General features: G+C 41.4%; 1 long non-coding RNA gene across 1 annotated transcript; it reads right to left on the bottom strand.

The window, feature by feature from the left end:
• Nucleotides 1-854: 854 nt before the first annotated feature.
• LOC143135259 (uncharacterized) lies at nucleotides 855-1,364 on the bottom strand. Its single transcript, XR_012988867.1, has 2 exons — nucleotides 1,206-1,364; nucleotides 855-942 (listed from the first exon to the last, which is right to left on the bottom strand). It is a non-coding gene; the product is annotated as an uncharacterized LOC143135259 (long non-coding RNA).
• Nucleotides 1,365-10,178: the final 8,814 nt, after the last annotated feature.

The raw sequence follows: 10,178 nt of genomic DNA, 5'->3' as shown, positions 1-10,178 counted from the left end.
CACACGCACGCACACACTTTTTCCATGTCTCAGTCCCAGCTGGCAAATGGGTCCCTCCTTATGAATAGGGTTCCTGTTTGAAGTTTTTCTCAGCCGGAGGAGCCGAAGTGGTCACTGTGGTGGGTATCAGACTCGGGGCTCGGTAGAGTGGTCACTGTGGTGGATACCAGACTCTGGCTCTGTAGAACTTTTCCAACTCCAATATAAATAGAGAAAATTGAATTGAAAGCACCCCCAATCTGCTCTATAATCAAGTCCATCAGGAGGCAGCTGAGGTTTGGCCATACAACCCCATCTTCATGCAGGTGGGACAGACCTGTATAGGAGGGGGTGTAGTGACCCAGATAGCAAACATACACTGGGACGGAACTGGGCCACACCTACCACAACGTCTGGCACGGATCTGCATAATGGACCTGATCCGGCGTCCAAACACACATCGGTCCAAAATTGGTCTGGATCCGTTTGACGGATCTGGTACCAATAAGGGCTAAGACTGGCCCAGTTCTGTATGGTAGTCTGTGTTACTGACGCGCTCCAGATCTGCTTATCATATGCAATAGCCTACGGGTCCGCTTATTGTGTGTGGTACGGACCCGTTTATCAGACATCAGCCGGCTTTATTTGTGAATGTGAAATGCGATTGGTAATTAGGCCTAATTATCCTGAAAAATCTGTTTGCTACACATTTGCTAACAGGTTCGTTATAGGTTCACCCAGGCTAAAGTTCGTAACGTTTTCCCAACAGCTCAACTGATAAACATAAGTTAGGCTACAAACACAAGAGGGGGGTAAAAAAAACTTTACACATAAGTGTCTAATTACTTTTTTATTTAACAACCTGGCTGTAGAAGTGCAATCCCAGACAAAGTTTAAGTCGTGTTAATTCCACTGTTCCCATCGATATTCAGGCTGTCTTCCTCAGTCATCTCCATGGTCAATCTGAAACAACACAAAATAAAAAAATTAGCCATTTATTCCTTTTTGAAAATAGGTAGTCACAATTACACTCGTTTTTTATCATCAGTGATCCTGTTAGCGTTATCAATGTTTTTTCCAAAAGAGTTATTGTGATGGCTGTTTTGCTTAAGCTAAGGTAGTAGCCCATATTGCTGGAAAATAATAGTATAACCTTAAAGTTATCAATCGCTCGGTTGCTTGTTGTTGTCTCTGAATAAAACAGAGATAAAAAGCAGATAACCTACCTTGAAAAGTTGGGCTGTCCTAGTCCAACCCCAGGCTGGCAAATCATGTCAAAAGATTGATAGTGAGCAAACCAAAGATCCTTGATTAACGTTACTGCTTGGACTTCTGCATGCGTGGAAAGAATATGGGGTTGTCTCATAGCACTGTTAGATCTGACACAAACAACAATTGACTATTTTTACCACTGCTAGGTAATAATAAAAATAATGAAATGAACATATGATCAATATTGAGCCAACTATATCTTCTTTTCCAGCCTTACTGTAGAAATGAAGTGGCCATGGGAACATAGTGCACCCCCATGGTTTCTACATTTGTGCCATTCCAAAATAACTATTTTTTCTTTAGCAGCCAGTTGACAATGAAGTAGGGAAAGGACAGTCAATTTAGCAGAATCAGCACCTTAATTAATATCATTACCACCTGGGTCTGCTGTGAAAAAATGGTCCTTCGGCTCATATCCGTATCACAGGTTTGGGCCAAATCAGTGTTTTGTATTTTAAAAGCATCTCCTGACTTCCAGTTGAGTTGCGGAAATTGGACCTGGGACAAATCTGTAAACCGGGGATAAAACAGCATTGCTAGCAGAGCTGAAACCTGTATCAGGAGCAGACCTGGCCCACAGTCAGATACCGTATGTCCGCTACAGGCGGATCTAAAGGCTTTTATGCGGATCCGGCCCAAAGGAAATTGCTATCTGGGGAGGGTTTGGTGTGGAGGTGAAATGGGCCAATCTGTATGGGACTATCAGGGAGAGATTGCAGATAGGTGGCTGAGCAGCATTGTGATGCTGACTTGACTGGAATGACTGAGTGGATGAACAATGACTTGAACTTATTTCATACACACACACACACAAACCATGATCTCTCACTCACACACACTTACGCCGGTGGTCTGCAGCGGACATCAAGACCCTGTTCAAGCTGGGACGAAAAGCGTTTTGAGACGTATTGTTACATTTTTGTTATACTCTTTGTAATTTTAATAAAATGGAATGGGATGGGATGGAATGCAGTTTCGGAATAAGGTCTGCATTCTGAGGGAGGTTCTGGGGCTGATAATATAACTATGCTGAGGAGGCAAAACCACTCTGCCTCATTTAACTGTGAAGAGGGACCAGTGGGACATTTTGCCAACAGGGATACAGTGATAATCACCTGCAGTGAAGTCCATCAAGCAGTAACACAGCTGTCTGATAATAAAGCAAGTGCTTCAGACCTCATTACAGCACAACATAATGTCTGCTGTATGGCCATTAAGCCCCCTGTCTTTCATTTGCTCATGAATAAAAGCACATACAAAACACATACACACAAACACACACACAAATCAGGAAATCACAGGGGCTGTCTAAGCAGTGATGGGTACCAGCTGACCGAGATGGTGCCATCAACCAACCCTGCTATCAAAACCTCCATTTCAACCGTAGCTGAGGATATGCAGGTCCCACACATACACACAATTACAAATACCCTTCTCTCCCACATCTATAACAGCGGTGTCCTAATCACAAACAGGCTCAGTGCCCACAGGGGGCCAGAATTGAGTCTGACCTGTGGTCATTTCCCATCTGTCTCCCTCACTCATTTCCTGTCATCACTTCACTATCCCATAAAGTTTAAAAATTGGCTTTCTGTGGTGACAGAGGATGATTGGCACTGCCTTGTAGACAACCAATGGCTGTCCTGAAGGGGTTAGCAGCATTTAACACGGACAAATTAAGTAAACAACTGCATTTAAAACCTTTGTTTACAGCAACTATGAGTTTGCTGTACTTCCTAAAGGATTCCAAAAGCTTAATTAAAGGAGAACTCCAGTGATTTTTCACATAGATCTGTTTCTCAGGGTCACCGAGTACTGTCGGTACAAAAAACAAGAAGTTCTACCTAGCTTGAGTTTATGTACCCAACAACTAGAGCTACCAGGCAGCTGTGCTACACTCTGGGGGCATGAACATGGGGGCTCATGAACAAATTAAGTAAACAACTGAATTTGATACCTTTCTTTACAGCAACTGTGTTTGCTGTACTTACAAAAGGATTCTGAAAGCACATCTGATGTAGGGCTGCATAATTAATCAATATTTCATTGAAATTTCTATTTGAACTAATGCAACTAATAACATGGTGGTGACATGGTGGTTATTAATCCAGCAGCTCGCAACTCTGTTCCAGTGGTTAATCTTGTCACACGTCAAATCCTCCTGGTGTGACGGACAGTGAAGCTCACCCAACAGGAATGCTGTCCATCTCATGCACTAAGCATGCTGCTCACCAATCAGAAGTGGCTCAACTTAAAGCAACATTTGGAATATTGAACTGAAGCTTGACTTTCAAAAATGATATTGCAAATTAAATCGCAATTGCAACGTTGGAAAAATCGCTATTAGATATTTCCCCCAAATCAGACAGCCCTAAACAGAAGTCAACCGTGTCCAGACCCAGTTTACATCTATGAATTATAGATAAATGTGTCAGATGAGATGTATGGACAATACCCAGTGTGTTCTGAAAGCTCTGAGTCACTCTCCCTCGCCCAGGAAATGACATATTTAACAAGAAGGATGTTCAGCTTCCGCAGGTACTGGTGGAACCTCCTGGAGTTGTGCAGCAGACGACCATGTTGAAGGTCTTACCATGTTGATATGCGTGGATCCAGAATGATTTCACACACTATAAGCATTAGTCTGTATGGTTCGAATTACGGGGGTATTGGGGGGGTCCGATAACCTGGCCCTAGCCAGATGAATGTCGTTCCGCTTAGCTCCGCCTAGCTTCACTCACATCCATCTGGAACCTCTTCCATTGAGAGTGATTTCTCCAACCAACTTTATGGTTTAGCCAATCAGGACGCAGGGCGGGAGTTTCATAGATGTGACATAGCGTAGAAGCGACTGTGAGACTGTTATCAGCGTCACGGGTTGGCTTCGATGAGAGTGGTTGAAGTAGCACGTCAATAGATGACGGACAAGTGGCTTATTCAATCATATGCAAGCATTTTTTTATTAGGTCCAGCCTTCTGAAGCAACACTTCAATGGATCGGTTCCAGATGGATGAGTGGAGCTAGGCGGAGCGAAATTCATCTGGCTAGGGCCAGGTTAGGGGTCCGACCCCCCTAGATAAAACTTGGACCCTCCCAAATGGGATGAAAATAATAATTTGGGGGGTACTGAAAAAATGTAATAAAATGTAATGTTATCTGATATATCATGTAATTAAATGCAGTATTACCATCACATACCAAGAATTCAGGATATAATCTAATTAAATACGATTTTCAAACCCTCACCCCATTGGGCTGTACCATTTCTCGTCAGACTGTATTGTTTGCTATGATATAATACTGACGAATTAAAACAAATGCACAGTGTAGTAGGCTGCAAAAGCCTGAAACGAATGGGTTAACAAGCGGTGGCCAACTGGCCATACATTTGTCTAATATGTCACTGCCTTTGTAACATAGTGATATTAGCCAACCTTAGAAAAACATTGAGTAGCAAGATTGCTATGGTTTAAAGCAGGGGCGGGCAAACTTTTTGGCTCAAGGGCCACATTGGGTTTTGAAAATTGCCCCCCCCCACACACACACACACATAAAAAAATAAATTTTTTATAGCCTATAATTTAGTATGAAAAGTATTTGTTTAAAAATGTGAATTGCTTAAAAATACTGCTAATTTTATGCTGTTTAACAAATGTATAAATTGTGCACTGTCGCTTTAAGACAGTCACTTTAATTCATGTTTATTTCTCAATGATCTTCTGCCTGCTCCGCTATGGCTAGTGCTGTACCTACGGCTGGGCCCTCTCACAGTTTTTAAATGGTCAGTAGTGGGAACTACTGTTGCCTTCATGATTTCCTTTAAAACGTTTCTTATAAGAAGGACATATCACTTATCAACAATGACAAGCCAGAACCTGCGGCTCTCTCTCCCTCTCGTGAGTGCAGACGCGTTCCCAATTAAATTGATCGCATAATGTTCACGGTAGATCTGCTGCAAAGGAGATAACTATAGAGTTAACTTAGTTTAACATGATGTTATCTCTATTTAACATGATGTTTTGACATTGACATTGTAAACGTTCTCTAAGGAGAGTGAAAAGCAGTTTGCAGTAAAGCTAGCTAACCAACTATCGCAGGAAAAAAAATAGCGAGCAGCCTGATAACCAAATGAAATGCTCGGCGGGCCGGATGAAAGTGCTTGGCGGGCGGGCCGCAGTTTGCCCACCCCTGGTTTAAAGCCTGTGTTGCAGGTTAACCACCACTGTTGATTAATGGGTACATAAAGCACTCAATATATGTATATCATTTTTAAAAATGATTTTTTTACGCAATTCGGTGATGACGTCACTTTGGGGACTACATGATCTGCGCTTCATTCATTTCAATGCATTTCAATGGACATCGCGGTTACACTTTCAACATAAAGTTTGTATATTTACACTTCGAATTTCGTCACAGCATTTATATCACAGCTACCCTATGATCTACCAATGGTAATAACGGTGCCTGATATCAATTTAGTAATTTTTCTGAATTTCGGGAGGTCTCGTTTTGGAGGGTATGTTTTACATTCATTCCTATGGGAAACGGTCGCGGTTACACTTTCAACATAAAGTTTGTATATTTATACTTCAAATTTCGTTACAGCATGTATATGACAACGACCCTATGGTCTAACGAAGATAACAATGTCTTCCGATTTTAGTTTAATGCAATTTTCTGAATTTGAGAGGCCTCGTTATGAGGCTACATAATCAGTGTTGGGAGTAATGCGTTACAAAAGTAATGTAATTACTGTAATATATTGCTGTTTGCGGTAACGCGGTAATGTAAGGCATTACAAAAAAAAATCGGGTAATATTTACTCGGTACAAACTTCAGTAACGCGCGTTACAATGCAGTTTAACCCAAAATTAAGCGCTTGTTTTGTTTTGATACATATTCGCAAACACCACGCGAGAACAACAGAGGAGAAAAAATCCGCGCAAAATAGTAGAACGTTATCTCCTGATACTGGTTGAATATGACTGTGGCTGCAGCAGACTCGCAGGCGGACTCTATTTGCGGGATGGACATAAGCCTACGCTCATTATTTTCAGCTTGTCAGAGACAAGGCTATGAAGAACATAATAGTTAGTGCACTTTATGTGCGAAACCGAAAGATCTCTCAGCTCGCGAAATAGCACAAGTAAACATCTAAAGTAGTGCCACGCTAATCTTTTTGATTCTTGATAAAACACAAACTATGCTGTTGTGCAGGTCATCTTTGTGCTGTGAACTTAAATTGAAGAGAATAAAGGGATAGAAATGCAGAAAAAGATTGTGTAGCCTGGCAGTGCCACCGCTCCCACCACGCGCATCACGCACTTTGCGTTGGGCACCAAAGGACAGAGGGGGCACCCAAATTTAACCAATAAATAGTAGCTTTACTGCAAACTGCGTTTCACTCTTCATCAATAACGTTTACAATATCAAAATGCACTAACACGATGTTACATGCAAGTTTGATACCTTTTGGGTTCTCTCAATCACCACGTAGTACTATAATTGGTGGGTCTTCAATCATTCGTTTTCCAAGCATTTAGGCTACATGAAGCACATGATATGCTGAGTCGACTGAAACGCATTCCATTCAGATAGCTAGGTGGATACCAGGCTCATAATTCACTTGTATTCGCAAAACGAAATGTGAAGCAACATGTCATTGCATACTTCCATTTCCAAAGCAATGAAGGTTGCTTAAAACAACTTAACATTGTGCATAATATTGTTAATATTGTGCTATCAATGTAACTCAAACAAATAAGGCTTGTAAACAAGAGCTGGCAAAAGGGCATTATGACAACGTAAAGATCAATGCTCTTAAAGTGACAGTGCACCATTTATAAGTAAAACAGCATTTCTTCAGAAATTAATGTTTAAAAATACACAGTAATGGTCTGTAAATAATAGGGCTTTTATTTTACTTTAGGTGTTTGAGTTATCATTTAAATGTCACTCACTCAAAGCCACTCACTTAGGGCACCAAAATGGCCAGCAGGCCACCATCTTGACATGTCTTTATTAAAAGAACCGTATGTAAAAATTGTATTTCAATTAATCATAAAATTGCCCTAATATATGTCACTAGACATTAAGAAATCATGTTCATTTTTAAATACTTATATCACTGACAACAGTAGTCTGGCCAGGATATTGTCATTTAAAAAGTGAAGTTGCAGCCCTCAACTGATGTTGATGTTGTCATGTTGTGTTTTGGCCTAATGCGCCACCCTCCACCTATCTACTAATCACAAAGTCAGTAGTGTTTCGGCATCAGGTTGCCAACTCTGCCAGTCAGGGGGGAGGGGAAGGGGATACACCGCTCTACAGTAATTTGAAAGTGATTGTAGTACCCGTTTTGGCCACAATCTTACATACGGTTCCTTTAAGCTTTGATTTACAATATAGTAGGCTCTCTATTGATTTTAATGAGTAGGCCTAGGCCTTAAAGTTACAGTATTTCTATCACAATTTACCAGACTTTGACCTTTTGTCGGTTTTTAACATTCTGACTATGATTGTTCCTTGTATTGCATTATGAGCACTGCGCCTATTGCATTCTACTGTTGCCTTAAGCCTAGCTCAGTCATTATGCTATACCACATCTCCCTCCATTGGAAGAGCAAGCTGCATTGAGCGTAATAAACTGCATTTAGAATGGCAAATCCATATTTCTATATATTTTGGTGAAAGTAACTTAAAAGTAATGCAATAGTAGTGTAATGCCTTACAAAATACAGAGACAGTAATATTATAATGTAACAAATTACTTTTAAATGACAGTAATAAGTAATGCATAGTACATTACGATTTTGAAGTAACTTGCCCAACACTGTACATAATGCACCTATTCAGTTCAATGCATTATGCTTATAACGTTACGACACTTTTTTTGTTACTGTCAGTGAACAGCACCGAGTGAAAGTCAACATTTTCTTTATATCTAGTGATAGTGATCATGTCGTTAGTTCAGATAAATAGGCTACCGGGCAAACTTAGTCAGAAGATCAGAATATAAAGCATCATGATAGCTAGCTTTGGGCTAACTTTTTAGTCCCACCTGTGAGCCACCCCAGTTGTTGCAAACTTACCTTCTAGCCGCCGCCGATTAGGCTGGTCGTGTCTTCAGCATTAATATTTTCGATAACTACTGCTCGTGATTGATTGCCATTGACATCGTCAGGGCAGGGGCGATTCTAGACCTAGAGCTTTGCTGGGGCACAGGCCCCCAACTCCCAATACATAAAAAAAAAATAATAATAACTGTGCGCGCAATATGAATAAATGGCTAGCCTGATTTGGACCATCACATATGTCCCCTAGGTCACAGACATCCTCCTCCATACTCTGAATAGTTTTACGCCTAGCCCCCATCATGTCCTCATCCGTTTCTTGCCTGTCTCTCCTCCTCCTCCTGCCTGGTATTGGACTGCCCAGCCTGTGCTCTTTCTCCCCTCTCTTCGACCTTCTCCTCCTCCTCCTCCTCCAGCACTCTCCCTTTCCTTCAATTGTTGTAGCAGCCTCTATCCAGTAACATCCAAACACATAGTAGGCCTACTCACATGCATTAATTTAATAGGCTTTCCTACTAACACAAGGGAAGCTTATTTTTAGTCAAAAGTGAGATATACTTCCCTCCCAGGCAAGGGTCCTATATACATCCTGGCAATACTGCAGTTCTTTGTAGCTTAAATAGCCTACTAAAGCCTTCATACTGACTTTTGGTGATAATTTGCAAATTTGTAGATAATAATCTACACAGATGGCTATTCTGATTCTGTGTATTATTATAGGCTACATTTGCAAATGCAGCAAACTTATTTAAGTTTGCCATCAAACCATTGATCAAATCACAGCACTGGCTATTACCAGCATAAATGTTAATGTTACCGTTAATGTGGGCAAAATTATCATACCTCCCTCATCCTGCTCACTGTTCCTCTCCCTCTGTTCAGGAATAATTTTCTGATGTCCATCTCTGAATAGTCAGAAGGCTGTGTTTAGTTTTACAGTAGGACAGCTTCACAAACAGTATAGGCTACTTTTACAGGAGTCTCTACAGTATACGTATAAATCCTTATTAATTGTCCGCATGTGTGCATGCAGCCTACGCATGGTGTGAGTGTGTGTGTGAGGGAGAGAGCACAAGCTGGTAAACTGTTGCTAAATTTAGGCTACAATGACGCTAAGCATTGAAAAACAGATGCTAGTTATGTTATGTTACCCTAACACTCTCTAACAGCGATCAACTTGTAATTTTTTCTGTCAAACAAGTTGTGAATTTGTTGTAACATTACACAGGGGACGACTTACTCTATGCTCAAAGTGATTCCACAATCCACAGTGTATGTGTGTGCAGTACAACGAAACACTCGGAAGAATCATGTGAACGATTTTCATTGGTTGTTGCGTTCAATCTTAGCCAGCTACAGAGGTGCTATTTCCTGATTGGCTATTATGGCCCCTTTCTTTATTCCTTGTTTTTTTTATTATTGGCTGGTAAGTGACAGACTCGAGCCATGATTAAAGCAGGCACGGAGATGCGCTCATGAATGCCGTTTCCAGCTAGAGCCGTGCTAGAATTTTACTGGGGCACTGGAGACTTTTACTGAGGCACGTGCCCCAGTGAATAAGGTCTAGTGACGCCCCTGCGTCAGGGTACGGCTTACCAAAGAGGGAGATAATATGGGCAAGTCGCAGTTTTGCAGGTGCTTGTGTGGGCTGTGCCGTCCCGATGGAAACTGTGGTGGAGCTGCAGTAACTAGGGAAGCGAGTGCATTTTGGCCGCTGGTCGAGGAGCTCCCCCGTGACCAGCATATGACATGATCTAGCTATCTATCTACCTGTCTATATACATATCTAGGCTATCTATAGCCTATCTATTTATCTATAATCTGCGCTATCTACTGCTGAACAATCCCTT

Source organism: Alosa pseudoharengus, unplaced genomic scaffold (genome assembly GCF_046254945.1).
Source record: "Alosa pseudoharengus isolate Yale_2024_CS ecotype anadromous, Long Island Sound unplaced genomic scaffold, YU_APseudo_1.1 YU_APseudo_1.1_scf_2, whole genome shotgun sequence".
In the NCBI taxonomy this organism is placed as follows: Eukaryota; Metazoa; Chordata; class Actinopteri; order Clupeiformes; family Clupeidae; genus Alosa; species Alosa pseudoharengus.
Note: the sequence above shows the minus strand (reverse complement) of the source record. Positions and strands in the feature narration are given on the sequence as shown.